This window comes from Phascolarctos cinereus, unplaced genomic scaffold (assembly GCF_003287225.1).
Source record: "Phascolarctos cinereus isolate Bilbo 61053 unplaced genomic scaffold, phaCin_HiC Scaffold_1;HRSCAF=81, whole genome shotgun sequence".
Lineage (NCBI taxonomy): Eukaryota > Metazoa > Chordata > Mammalia > Diprotodontia > Phascolarctidae > Phascolarctos > Phascolarctos cinereus.
In genome coordinates, this window is record NW_027555514.1 from 261,960,569 (window position 1) to 261,974,033 (window position 13,465).

At 41.2% G+C, this 13,465-nt stretch overlaps 1 long non-coding RNA gene across 2 annotated transcripts in view; it reads left to right on the forward strand.

The window, feature by feature from the left end:
- Positions 1-13,465, forward strand: part of LOC110221744 (uncharacterized) — a 101,075-nt gene that overhangs the window by 3,988 nt on the left and 83,622 nt on the right. For both annotated transcript variants that reach the window (XR_013482899.1, XR_013482900.1), the window contains exon 2: positions 10,250-10,378. This is a non-coding gene — a long non-coding RNA (uncharacterized LOC110221744). The remainder of the gene's footprint in view (positions 1-10,249; positions 10,379-13,465) is intronic.

Consider the following 13,465-nt stretch of genomic DNA (forward strand, 5'->3'; position numbering starts at 1 on the left):
TTATTCCCCAGGCAATGACACAAATAGCACTAATACCCCGAGTTTGAGGGCCAGGTTGGTAGGAGGGAAAAAAAAAAGATAGGGCAGGGAAAAATCTCATCTAACCTTTTATCTGATAGCTTCTTATCAGCCAGCTAAGGACGCTTGAAAACTAGATGTTAAGCTATGCTGTTTCTAGTTTGCTAAGAAAAGTATGAACCTCTCTCTCTAATTCCAGTGCTCTTCAAATTTTTCACCCTGGTGCAAAAACCCAGTCATCTTGCCCTAGTTTTGACTCAGAAATGAGGACTTGGAAATTAAGTAACTTGTTCAGAGTCAGGGAGCTAGTAAGAGCCTAAGCCTTGAGTAGAATCAAAGCTTTTTGGTCCTCAAGTCCTGTCTTTTTCCTGACCATCTACAGTGTGGGGCTGAGCATTCAACTATTCAGATAGCTCAGCCTAAAGATGCACTTTCTTCTAAATAGATCATCAAAACCACAGGCTATGAATGAAACCACTCAGCCTCACAGAAAGGCCTCATTCTTGAGACCTCCAGCAATGTCCTGGAAAGTTTCGGGGGTTTTTACTACCATTGAAATGGAGACAGGATGGAATCAGGGTAAAGTGATCTGATTTCTAACCAGGTAAAAGGAGATTCATTTGTACTGGGTCATGGACTAAAATGACTTAGGAAATCCAACAAGTACTTTTTTCCCCCTGGGGACACAGGCAAAGGCAGAAAGCAGCCCAGCAGAACAAAATGATGTTCTTGTCCCAAATTTTCCAAGTAGGATGTTGAACTCATGAATTAGTCACTTATCTTCATACTTACATGAAATTAAGATTTAGATTGTATGGTATAGTCAGGTAGCCAAAGTGAGAGGAACTACTAATTCCATATATTACTGTATTATATACATTGACACATTACATTAAATGATACATGACCATATTTTCTGTTTACGTAGCACTTGAAGGTTTGTAACATGATTTGCACATGTTATTATCTTATTTGCTCTCAGAAAGCGTGTGCCTACAATGATCCAAACGTTAGAGGGTATAATAAGCGGTGGTGGAATTGTAATGGATTCATTGACTTGGATTCAATTTCTCCCTCTGAAACTTAATTTTGTGGGACCATGGGCAAATCACTTAACGTGTCTAAGTTCTTCAATTGGAAAATGGAGATCATAATACTGATGGTATCCACTTAACAGGGTTATTGTGATATACAGATTTTTTGCATGTACAAAACTGTTTACATGTTGTCACCTCCATTAGATATAGGGTTACTGGATTTTTTTTTGGTCTCTCTTTGTATCCCTAGAATTTAGTAGAGTGCTTGGTATATAATAGAGGCTTAATAAATGCTTATTGACTGGTTGACTGACATTGAAATAAGAAAATGTAAGTAGAGCACTATAGAAATTTCTTTCTTTTTCTTCTACTTTTCCTTCTTTCCTCTTTCTTCCTTTTCTCTTTCCTTCCTTCCTTCTTCCTTCTTTCTAATATTTTGACCAATGGATCACATATCCATGAGGGTATCTTATAGAATAGGGACTCTCACGGCTCCTTCTCATTTTCAGTATCAAATATAAAATCCTCTGCTTTGCTTTTCAAGTCCTTCATAACCTGGACCCTTCCCTTCTTCTGTCTTCTGTCTCCATTCTCCTCCATGTACTCTATGATGTAGTGATATTGGTCTTCTTAATGTCTTTCAAACCCAGCACTCCATCTCTGACTCCATGCATTTTAACCAGCTGTCTCCCAAGCCTAGAATTCTTCCCCCAACCTCATCTCCAGGTTTATTTCAAGTTTCAACTAAAATCCCACCTTCCATGCAAGGCCTTCCCCAATCCCTGATAATGCTAGTGATTATCTCCAATTTATCTGCTCTGTATCTCGTTTGTAGAAGTTGGTTGCATGTTGACTCCCCCACTGGGATATGAGTTTCTTGAGATCAAGGACTGTTTTTGTCTTTTGTTGTATCCTTAGGATTTAGCACAGTGCCTGATATATGATAGGCATTTAATAAATGCTTGTTGACTTGACTTGACACTGAAAGACCAAACCAGGATCCAGGAAGATCTTTGCAGGCTAGAGCATTAGGTTCAAACTAATGAAATGAAATTCGACGAGTATAAATCTCATAAAGTCTTTCAGTTGGGTTCAGAAGATTGACTTCATAAGTACATGGTAGGGAAGGTGTGGTTAGAAAATAATTATTCTGAAAAAAGATCTGGAGGTTTTAATGGACTTCAAGTTCAATATGAGTTGATAATATGGCAGCCAAAGAAAGCCAATTCTTAGGTTCTATTTAAAGAAGCATAGCTTCCATGAATAAATAGATACCCTGCCCTAGTCAGATCATACTGGAGTACTGTGTTTGGTTTGGTCTACCATAGTATAGGAAGGACATTGCTGAGCTAGAGACCATCCAGGGGAAAGGAACAAGAATGGTGAAGGCCTTGCATGGACTGGTTGAAGGAATCATAGATGTTTAACCTAGAAAAGGAGAGACTGGGGTGGGAGGTAGAGATGGGGGGCAGGGTAAGAAATGAGAGCTACTGTCAAATATTTGAAGGGCTGTCGTGTGGGACAGGTATTATTAGATTTGCTCTGTTTTGCCCAGGGACCAAACAGGTCAAATTGGTAATAGACACAGCTGCAAAAAGACACATTTAAGTTTGATATGAAGAAAAACTTCCCAAGAATTAGAGCTATACAAAAGTGGAATGGGGTTCTTTCTTGAAGAGATAATAGATTCCACTCCATTTGAGGACTTCAAGCAAAGGCTGGGTGAGCATTTGTTGGATAGGATTCTTTTTTTCGGTATGGGTTAGGATATCTGGCCACTGGGTCCCTTCCAACTCTGACATTCTGGGATTCTAGACTAATTCTTCTTGTCCCCAGAGGGCAGATGAAGCAGTGTGACCTGGTGGAAAGGAGGATGGATTGGAATCACAGAATCTGATTTCGAATACTGATGTTGCTATCTGTTGCAGGGCAAGTCAGAGCTCCTGGGTTCAAATCCTGGATTTGTCATTTACCACTTGTGTGACCTTGTTGTAAGTTCTGGTGCCTCTCTGGGCCTCTGTCTACCCATCTGTAAAATGAAACTTGGACTAAATGACCTTCTAAGGATCCTCCCAGTTCCAAATCTATGAGCCTATGATACTAAGTCCTCACCATCAGGTTGCTCATCTGTTAAATGACCTCTACAGTCCTTTCTAGCTTGAAACACCTCAATCACAATTAGTATCCTAGTGGATGAAAGTTACTTTTAACAGTGGCAGCTAGGTGGTCCAGTGAATAGAGTCAGGAAGACCCAAATTTAAATGTAGCCTCAGTCACTAGATGTGTGACTCAGGGCAAGTCACTTAACTCTGTTTACCTCAGTTTCCTCAACTGTAAAATGGGGATAATAATAGCACCTACCTTCCGTTATCATTGTGAGCATCAAATGACATAATCTTTGTCAAATAAATACAAGTGCTTCACATGGTGCCTGGCACAGAGCTGGTGCTATAAAGATGTTTATTCTCTTATTCCCCTCCCATAATAATGAGCACTGTCTGAAAATGGACTGCCATGTGAAGTAGTGAGTTTCCTGCTACAAGGACGTCTCAAGTAGAAGGGATGCTTGTAAGACTGGAGTTTTATAAGATGGTTTCTAAGCCCCCTTCCAACTCTAGTGTCCTGTGATTTCATGAAGCAAAACAGTTCCAGGCACACCATAAATAAAGTTCTCGTATTTTGTGTTTTTAGGGCCCTGGGTCTCCTTGCTAAATGACTACTCTCTTGCTGTTTCCTGACTCTTTCTCCTTTGTTGTAGTCCAATTTCTCATAATGTTTTGACAGGTGAAAGTGCTGGAAGAGATAACGAACCAAGCCAAAAAACAAAAAAGCACACCATCACCACCTTTGCCTCCTCACCCAGTATATTGCCTCCCTCCCTTTCCTCCTTCTTATAAAGCAAACAGACTAGAAATTCCTCTGGCTCCCCAGCAAAACAGCAGAACCGTAGAACTGGATTCAAGGGGGGGGGGGTAGAGAGATGTTTGTCTTCTAGGCAGGAAATTTTGTTTCAGCCTCTAGGTTGCCCACCTTTTCTCTACCCTCCACCCCAACCTCACCCAGTTGGAAGCTGTTGGATACTCGAAGCTTCTGCCAGCAAAAACATGTCCCAGCAAGAGGCCCAGCTCTTATATTTATGTACACACTCGGTGGGAACACAGACAATCATGATTTTTTAAAAAGTACATTGTACTGCATTGCAGGAAGAGGAGTTTGGCCTTTGGCCTTCAGCCTCTCTGTACAAAGGTTCCATTTTTTAAACCATGAGCAACACTTTGGGAGGGAACCATGAAAATCAGGATGGAGAGGTGTTCTGAAGCACACATTAGAGCACTGGGGACTCTTGCTTCTGTAGACTGTTCACTGCAAAGCTCAGCATCCTTCATGAAAACCTTGTTTCAATGCCTCTTGTGGCCTTACACAGGGGGTTCTTAAACTTGTATTTTTAAGTAAAAATGCTTGGATAACAGTATTTCAATGCACTCAGTTTTGTTTTTTGTTTTGTTTTGTAAACTGCTCTATTTTATACATTTAAAAACACTGTGCTGAAACAGGGTACATAGGCTTCACCAGACTGACTGCCCAAGGAATCCATGACTCCCCAATGTCAAGAAGTCTTGCTTATTGTATTGTGGAGGATAATCCTGGGATCTTGAAGGCCATGCTACTGGAGCATTATGGGAATTATGAGCTAAACTGACAGGGGAGAAGGTTTTAGCTCAATATAAGAATAAAGGAGAATATTCTAATGATTACAGCTATCTAAAAATCAATTGGATTCCCTTGGAAGGTAATGAATTCCCTGTCAATGGAAGAAAGCAAAAACTAGATGTTGTCTTCTTGGAGACTAGTGCATCAGGCAGATCTGCAAGTACAGGAACTCTGAGTTCTCTTCAACTATGGTAGTGTGAAATAACAGATGACTTTGAGTAAGGAGTCCTAGGCTCAATTCCTGCTTTAACACTTACTAGCTGTTGTGACCATGGGTAGGTCACTTAACCTCTTGGAGCTCCAGATTCCTCATTGGTAAATTGGAGATGATGATAACGGTGATGATGATGAGGATGAGGATGATGATGATGGTGATGATGATGATGATGATGATGGTGATGATGATGATGATGATGATGATGATGATGATGATATTGATGGTGATGATAATGGTGATGATGATCATGGCTAACATTTATATAGCTCTTATTATGTGCCAGGCACTGTGCTAAGCACTTCACAATTATTATCTCATTTGATCCTCACGACAACCCTGGGCAGTAAGTGCTATCATTATCCCTATTTTACAGATGAGGAAACTGAGGCAAATGGAGATTAAATAGCTTGCCCAAGGTCACACAGCTAGTAAGTGTCTGAGGCTGGATTTGAACTCAGGCCTTCCTGATTCCAAACCAAGAACTCTAATACCCTACAGACCTCACAAGATTGTTGGGAGGAAGATGATCTATAAACCTTAAAGCTCTATATAAGTGTGAGTTCCTATCAACAATAACAACTATAAATAATATGAAGATCCCAGGACTTCAGAACCACAGATTCCTTCCAATGTAGCAGTTTTAAACTTGGCATCCATGAATTTGTTTTTTAAGATATGTTGTTAACTATATTGATATCATTGGTTTCCTTTGTATTTCTATGTAGTTCATCTTGTGCATTTAACAACAGCCTTCACCACACTTCCCAAAGGAGACCAAGATATACATAACGGTTAAGAAGCCTATCTCTACTTCGCTTCAAGGCATTCTTTTAATTGCAGCCTCTGTTCCCTTGAATACGAATATCCTTTGGGATAAGTATTACCTTAAGCATTCTCAGTCATTTTATGCCATGTGTGAATGAGTTTATCAGATCCTGCCCAGAAAGTAAGGACTAAGGGGAGCAGGAAAGTGGAAAGAGAGAATGTAAATCTGATATTGAGAGAGAAATGATCTGATATTGAGAGAGAAATGAAGTACAGAAAGGAGGAGGCAGCATGCTACAAGGTGAAGATCACTACATTGGAGGAAGAGAACCTCAGGTGAGACCCCAGCTCTGCCACTTACTATTTCAATGACCCTGGAACAAGTCACTTAACTTCCCCAGGCCTCAGTTTCTTCATCTGTAAAATGAAAGGTAGGACTAATTATCCTCTAAGGTTGTTTCCACCTCTAAATCTACGATCCTTGGTTCCTGATGACAAATTCTCTTACTTCAAAATTTTGCTCTTTGGCATCTTTGTCTACAAAACTTGTTGTTTGTCCTTCATTCTCAAAGAGGACCATGGCATTGGAAAGATGATGTCATGACTTGTAAGTTAATTGGATTTCAATAAGGGAGGGCTGTGCAAAGTCACCAGCTTCACTTTCTCTTCTGGAGCCATCTAGGTCCAGTGGCCAAATATGGATCAGGACAGCTGCAGATGGCCCAGGATGCAGTGGGGAATCTTGGTCTTTTCAAGCTAAGGTCTTTCCCAGGTCTCTGTTTGACTGAGGCAACACCCATTCAGTGATTAAGGCTTAATAAGAAATGAGGCAAAGAATGGCCTCTACAAGACTTACTCAACAGCCAAGGGGACATTAGGCAAGTGGAAAACGCTGGTTCAGAGTCGGAGCTGACCGGTGCTGAAGTAGGGATGGCTCAGCAGAATGAGCCCTTGAAGAGCCCCAAGTCTGAATCTTGCCGCTGACACTTATTAGACACATGACCCTGGCAATCCATTTGAACTCTGAGCCTGTCTGTTAAATGATGATAATAACCTCACAGTGCTGCAAGGGAGGTTCAAATTAGATCAGACCAGTGAAGGGCTTTCTAAGCCTTAACGTGCTATTTAAATGTTGATCATCATCATCATCATAGTATCATACATAGACTTAGAGCTACAAGACATCCTCAGAGCTTGACTATTTCAAACCTTCATTTTACAGATGAGGAAACTGAGGCCCAGGGAAGTGTAATAACTTGTCTACAGCTACACAGGTACTAAGTTGCCTTTCCATGATCCCAAGCAGCTCCTTTCAAGGCTGCCTTTGCAAACTTTAACACATCATATAAATGTTAGCTATCATTATTATGTCATGGAGAATAGAATTTTCTGGCATTAGAATATGAACATTAGTATGCATTAGCATGTATTTGTACATGCACATGATTTATTCATGTTTATTACTATATCCCTTGATGTGACCTTCTTTCTCTCTCCTCCCTGTTCCCTCCCTCAGCCCCCATCCTTATCCTCCAACACCCATAGTTTTGGTTCTGAGTTGGAATTTGTGTTAAAGGGTAATAGTTAAAGTTTTGTTTTTACTTTTGTCCACCCACTCTTATACTCAGTAATCTTATTTGGTCCCAAGTTAAGCATATGTTCCTTTCTCATTTTGTCAGTCATTCAATACACATTTATCAAGCACTTAGTTCTTCTACCTGGGGGTGACTAAAGCTACCAGGGATCTGTTTACAAGGCAGATCCCTTCTCCACTTCCTCATTCTAGCAACAGGCATTTATTAAATGCTTATTACCAGCCAGACATTGTCCTAAGTGTAAATAATACAAAGAATGGTGAAAATGGGTCCCACCCACCCACCTGAGGAGCTCACATTCTACAATTATCCCTTCTATATCGCAACTTTCCCCGTCATAGTTTTGATATTTTGCAGGTCAGTATAAGAAATTAAATGGGAATCTGGGGGGAGTTTTGTGGAAGCTGCAGACGGCATACAAAGGCCAGCAGATGACAGAGAAAAAGTTCAGAAACTCAGAAATTCATAACATATAAATATTTAGTAATGTATATTATCAACATATTTTATCTTTTAATACCATAATAATTCACACTTCTTCTCTGGGTGTGAAAAGGGCCAAAAAACTTTACACAGATTTTCCAGGTCATGGGGACAGCCCTAATCCCCGTGATGTGGAAGGGATGCTGTAATGCAAGAGACAATATGAAAACAGCTATGTACATACAAGATACATACAGAGTAGATGGAAAGCAATCTGAAGAAGAAAGGTACTAGAATAAGGGGTACTGGGAAAGGCCTCCTGTAGAGGGTAGGATTTGAGTTGCATCTAGGGAGAAGACAGGGAGGATTTTAAAAAATTAATTTATTTAAAACTTAAATACGAAAACTTAAATACAAAATAAGAAAAGAAAAAAAAGCATTACCACGTGCACAGCAAAACTCAAGAGAAGATCAAAAATATGTAGCAATAAGTTTCTATTTCAAGAAAGCCTATATAATAAATACTACTCATTGTGTTCTCAACTACCCATTTTTTCTTTGCTTCCTTATAAGTTTTCTTTTCTTCTCTGCTGTGTGCTTTTTACTTTGTTCTTTTTTTCTCCTTCTCCCTCCTCCAAAGGTACAATTAAGCACATATATACATGTGTGCGTGTGTGTATGTATATATGTTTACGGCTATACACACATATGTACATATCATATATACACACAAACATACATATATACACATGCATATATGTACACTTAGCTATAATCATACTCATATATAGACATATACATTCATACGCATTTATACAAGACTGTATTATAATTGTTTGTCCTCTGTTTCTCTGAGGGTGGATAGCATCTTCCTTCCTAAATCCAAGTCTTTCCATGTTTTTCTAAGTCCACCAGCTCATCAGTTTCTATACCACAACAACATTCCATCCTTCTACTGTCTAGTTATTTTAAATAGTCTAAAACAATATTGATCAATATGGCTGACATATAGTGTAGTCTCCCTATTTTTCTCTTATGATTAAATCTATTTTAGTTTTAACTTTGTCAAGGGAGGATGTTTCAAGGGTACCCTACAACCTGTCATCCCAAAAGAAAAAAAAGGAAAGATAAAGAGATCCCAATTCTCCTATGACATGCCTCCCCACCTCACCCCAGCTCCCCATTTCCCCATTTCAGCTTTAGCTTGGTTCAGAATGTCACACCGTATCATTACTGAAATTGCCTCTTGCCATCCCTAATCTGTGTCAGGCACCCAAGGAGAGCACACCAGTGGTTTCTGTTCCACTGATGAGAGGGTCGGGAATAAGGAGGCAAGACTTAGGGCAAGCTTGAGTAAGTGCCCTGTCTGCAAGCAGAAAACGTTTCTCTTCTGATGGTTGCCAGCCAAACACACAGTTATCATTAACTCTGACTGCGGTCATCATTCCAGCTTTGCATTGAATCTATTTTGACTAAGAATATTGTCCTCGGAAACACTGCAATTTCCTGCAGAGACTGCAAATCAGCAGTCGTGCCAGAAATCTTACATGGCCATTATCCTTCCGCTGGGCCTGAAGACAGGATGTCATTGGGAGCTGGGAGGCCGACTTTATTTAGTGTCTGCCTTCTGGCTGAGCAATAACGCAAGGAAATTAGATCCAGAGCACTCAGAGCAGGGATTTGACCTACCCTGAGAGGTCCCAGAGAGGCTGGGCAAACTGCTCTGAGATAGGAAGGCAATACAATTGAATTAGCCATGAGAAGGCCTCTCCTCACCTGCCAGAACTATCTATGATGAGAGCTTCTGGAACAGAGTCTGGGATCTTCTCTTTTACAGTCCAGCATCTTACTTGTGTCCAGATCTGGTTAAATCATCCCTTTGCTCAGAGCTCTTCAATGATTCTCTGCTGTTGACCCAGTAAAGTTCCCATTCGTTTGCCTGCTACTCAGGAATCTTCCCAGTCTGCAGCTGTTCCACCCTTCCAGGGCTTATGTACTCGTGCTCCTTGTACAAATTCTAACTCAGAATTAAAACTGGGGGTATTGGAGGATGGGGATGGGGATGGGGACTGAGGGAGAAGACAAAGGGGAGAGAGGGACAGGGGGAGACAGCAAGAACAAGAGCAAGAGTGAGAGAGAGAGTGAGAGAGCGAGAGAATGAGAGAGCAAGAGAGAGTCAGTCAATAAATATTTGTTTAGTGCCTACTGGCTCAGTGGATAGAGTACTGGGCCTGGAGTCAGGAAGACCTGAGTTCAATCTGGCCTCAGACACTTCCTAGTGTGTGACTCTGGGAAAGTAATTTCACTTGTCTGCCTCAGTTTCCTCAGCTGTAAAACAGGCATCATAATGACTTCTACCTCATAGGGTTGTGAGAGGGTTGTGAAGAGCAAATGAAATTATATTTGTAAAGCACTTAACACAGTGTGTGGCTCATAGTAAACAGTTACTAAATACTTGTCCCCTTCCTCCTTTGTCGTGGCAGGTCTGGAAGACAGAGTGAGACTGATGACTGTGTACAGCCCTGCCTCACTTAAAGCCAATTCACTTGCAAGTCATGATCACCTTCCTGATGTCACAGTCCTCTTCAAGAATGAAGGACAAACAACAACTTGTGAGTAGTAGGAGCTGCCCCACTGGGCAGTTCAGTTGGGCAACACCCTTCCTCCCCTCCCTCCCTCCCTCCCTTCCTTCCTTCCTTCCTCCCTCCCTCCCTTCCTCCCTCCCTCCCTCCCTTCCTTCCTCCCTTCCTCCCTTCCTTCCTTCCTTCCTCCCTCCCTTCCTTCCTTCCTTCTTCCTTTCCTTCCTTCCTTCCTTCCTTCCTTCCTTCCTTCCTTCCTTCCTTCCTTCCTTCCTTCCTTCCTTCCTTCCTTCCTCCTTCCTTCTTCCTTCCTTCCTTCCTTCTTCCTTCCTTCCTTCCTTCCTTCCTTCCTTCCTTCCTTCCTTCCTTCCTTCCTTCCTTCCTTCCTTCCTTCCTTCCTTCCTTCCTTCCTTCCTTCCTTCCTTCCTTCCTTCCTTCCTCTCATCTCTCCCTCTGTCTACCTATGGAATCATATCCTTACCAGTGGAGGGGGGTGGGGAGGAAATCAGGAAAGGATTCATGTAAGGATGGATGTTTGAGCTGAGCCCTGAAGGGAACTAAGGATTCTAAAAGACTGAGACAAGGAGGGAATGCATTCCAAGCATGAGAAACAGCCCAAGTGAAGGCATGTAGATGGGAAGGGAAAATGTTTTACAAAGAATGCTAGAACTCTGACCATCACTAAATCCTTCCATCTATCCAATCTTAATCCCTCAATTTGAGAACCTAGTTGTGAAGGCAAACAGCTGGAGAGAGAGACATAGGGGATAGAGAATGATCATACTGTGGGAGGGGCTCAGACTCTACAGTCTCTAATTTTTCTGGAATGCAATCTTCTTAAACAATGATTATAGATACAAAACATACACTTGAAGTGGCTGGAAATGTCATTAATTATGAGACAAAAAAATCCTACAGGCTAAATTCTCCCTTCAAGTAAACACATGTAGCTCCCATGGAAATTAATGGGTGTCACATGCAGGTAGGCTGAGAAGAGAACTTGGCTCCATGGGCTTAGAAGCTCAAAGACTCTGGCATCCACAATGATCATTAAGAGATCCATTCAGAAAGTCCAGAGATGGAAGCCATGGGAAAGAAAGAGAGTAACACCGATGTTTCCTACTCCCCTCCCCCAAAAGACCTTGACATTAGAATTCAATTTCTTTTTTGCCTTTGAGGATGTCAAGGTACATCTAAGGGCTGGACAGTGCAAGAGACAAGACATTCATATTCCTCAGTGTTTCCATTCTTTTCTATTCAGCTACTCAGAGAAGCAGCTAGGTGGCATTGTGGATAGAGAGATGGGCCTGAAGTTAGGAAGATCTGAGTTCAAATGTGACCTGACCCTCAGGAGCTGTGTGATTCCAGGCAAGATACTTAGCCTTCCAATTTCCTCATGTGTTAAAATGGGGAAAATAATGACACTGACCTGCCATGGTTGTTGTGATGATAAAATGAGATAATAATTGTAAATTACTTAGCACAATACCTGGTACATAGTGAGTGCTTAATAAAGATTTCCTTTCTGTCTTCCCTCCTTCCTTCCTTCCCCCAGCCTCTTTCCTTCCTCCCTCACTTCCCTCTTATCCTTCTTTCTCCCTCCTTCCCTTTCTTCATTCTTTCTTCCCTCCCTCCTGCCCTTCTTTCCTCCTTCCTGCCCTCCCTCCTTTCTTCCTTCCTTCTTTCTTCCTGATCTCACTGATATGGGTGTTCCTTCAAATGTTGCAAATTTCAATCCATCTCTCCCTCTGCACCTAGTACACACACACACACACACACACACACACACACCCCCACGTCCTCCCATAAATTCATCACAGGGAGGCCATCTAAGGTTCTGGAAGCCTTCCTTCATTTATCTGAACTTCAAGAGATATCATAGGCACCTAGGCAGCATAGATTTTAGAGCACTGGACTTGAAGTCAAGAAGACCTCAATTCAAATTCTGCCTCAGATATTTACTAGATATAAGAACCTAGTCAAGTCACTTGACTTCTTTGCAGTTCAGTTTCCTTAGCTATGGGCTGAATACGTCCAACCCATCACTCTTGCTAGGGGTCAATTTCTTCTTCTTTTTCACCCATATGCTTTCTTTACTTTGCTCCATTTATCTTTCATAATGTTCTGCATGTAATGTGTTGCAGCCTGCCCACAGCCACCATGCACATCTCCATTGACCTCTGAGTAATGCTTATTTTCAGTTCTTTGGAGACAGCAATGAACCTTACCATGTTTTGGTTTTGCCATAAAAAAAACCAGGAGAATGTCATGTATTAGAAAGAGAGGTCTTTGTTTCCGACAGAAGTTGGGAAGTCTTTTTCTTTCTTTCTTTCTTTCTTTCTCTTTCTTTCTTTCTTTCTTTCTTTCTTTCTTTTTCTTTCTTTCTTTCTTTCTTTCCTTCCTTCCTTCCTTCTTCCCTCCCTCCCTTCTCTCTCTCTCTCTTTTCTTTCTTTCTTCTTTCTTTCTTTCTTTCTTTCTTTCTTTCTTTCTTTCTTTCTTTCTTTCTTTCTTTCTTTCTTTCTTTCTATTTACTTATTTTTTAGTTTTCAACATTCACTTCCAGTTTGGGAGTCATTAAAAGAGCATCTCAATTGCCCAAAGGCAACCAAGCCCTTTCTCTGGTAAACCCTGAGCTCACTGTCCTGTCCTTTTGCATTTCTTGTCTATGTTGTTCAGAAATATCCCTTGATAAAGCTGACCAATACACAGGAGCATAGAAAGCCAGCTCATACTGGTTCTTAAGAACTGATTGTTTAATTTTTAATGTGAGCATTTACACCTTGGAAACTGGCAAACACAACAAATCAGGGCTTGATTTCTTGTTGTGTTGATTGTCTAGACTTAAGAAGGCAGAGAGAAAATGCTAATGATGCAGGTTAAACTGAAAAGCATTATAAAAATCCCTCCTCCAGAGCCGATTGTTAGATGTTACCAGCACACTGCTGAATATGCATCTCATTTGATTCAGTTCTTACTCAGAGGACTGGGCAAGCATGGAAAGAATTCAGCAAGAAGTACTTGCCCAAAATAAAATTAGGTGTTTTGGTGGAATGGAAGGGCTGAGACTGCTTTCAAAATTCACTGTTCCTAGGCTCCTAGACAGCAGGAAGGGTAAAAAGA